Below are 1,269 nucleotides of genomic sequence, written 5' to 3'. Positions count from 1 at the left end.
GTGTTTTTAAATGTGTGGAACAGTGTTTTGTCACTTTCAAAACTCTCCTGTCATTGACCGGAGAATTTGGGTCGATGTTGTATTCAATCTGGCCATTAATATTCCAGTGAGACGAAGTACGTACATTGACCGGAGTGATCCCATGTTAATGTTGTCCAAATACCGGAACATTCCCTAACCCTATTTAGGGGCAATGGATGTCCACTTGCGGGAGACGACAGACAGTGGTGCGGTTAGCCAAAGTGACAATGGATGTCCACTTGCGGGAGACGACAGACAGTGGTGCGGTTAGCCAAAGTGACAGACCTAATGTTAGACCAATTTACAGGCAATGGACGTCCACTCTCGGGAGAGAGACCTCCAGCATGTGTCCCTGACATGGAGACTCTGTTTATTTCACTCATCCAGGACAGAGACCGGGGAAATCTCCTCTCTGTGGCCCCTCCAAGACCCCCAAAGGACGGACCACAGACCTCCAGCATGTGTCCCTGACATGGGCACCTCCATAACCTTGCACACCGTGAGTCCCCGGACTCCCGGACTTAAGCACTCCCCCACGGACTAAACCCAGATGTTCACACCCTACAGAACTCCATGCCCCTGGTTAACCTAAAGGGGGTGGATTTTGCGGTGCTTTACCGTCGGCACATCGGTATCCATATTCGGCCTTATTCACGGCACCACCACCCCTTCTGTGGAGGATATTCTCATGCTCCTGGTAACCCTTTAAATAGTCTGATACTGTCAGGGCTGATCACCGCACTTTACAAGCCATAAATAATGTTTAAATGGTCGGGGAAAGTGTTTTTAAACGTCTGGAAGAGAGTTGTAGCCTGTCATTTTGCAGGATATCATTTAACATGTAACCTCTCCTGGAAATGCACAGAATATGTCCATTTCCAGGAGAGGTTCCATGTTAAATTATATCCTGCAAAATGACAGGCTATAAGCCAGGAACAAGTGTTTGAAAGGCGGGGAAAAGTTGTTTAAAATAGTCGGAAAAGTGTTTTTAAACGTCTGGAAGAGAGTTGTTGCCTGTCATTTTGCAGGATATAATTTAACATGGAACCTCTCCTGGAAATGCGCAGAGTATGTCCATTTCCAGGAGAGGTTCCATGTTAAATTATATCCTGCAAAATGACAGGCTATAAGCCAGGAACAAGTGTTTGAAAGGCGGGGAAAAGTTGTTTAAAATAGTCTGATACCTCCAGGGCGCATCACCGCATTTTACAAGCCAGGGAAGGTGTCGGAATCCTGGGTAAACATTGT

Source organism: Notothenia rossii (assembly GCF_949606895.1).
Source record: "Notothenia rossii genome assembly, chromosome: 12".
Taxonomy (NCBI): Eukaryota; Metazoa; Chordata; class Actinopteri; order Perciformes; family Nototheniidae; genus Notothenia; species Notothenia rossii.
This window is presented reverse-complemented; position numbering follows the sequence as displayed.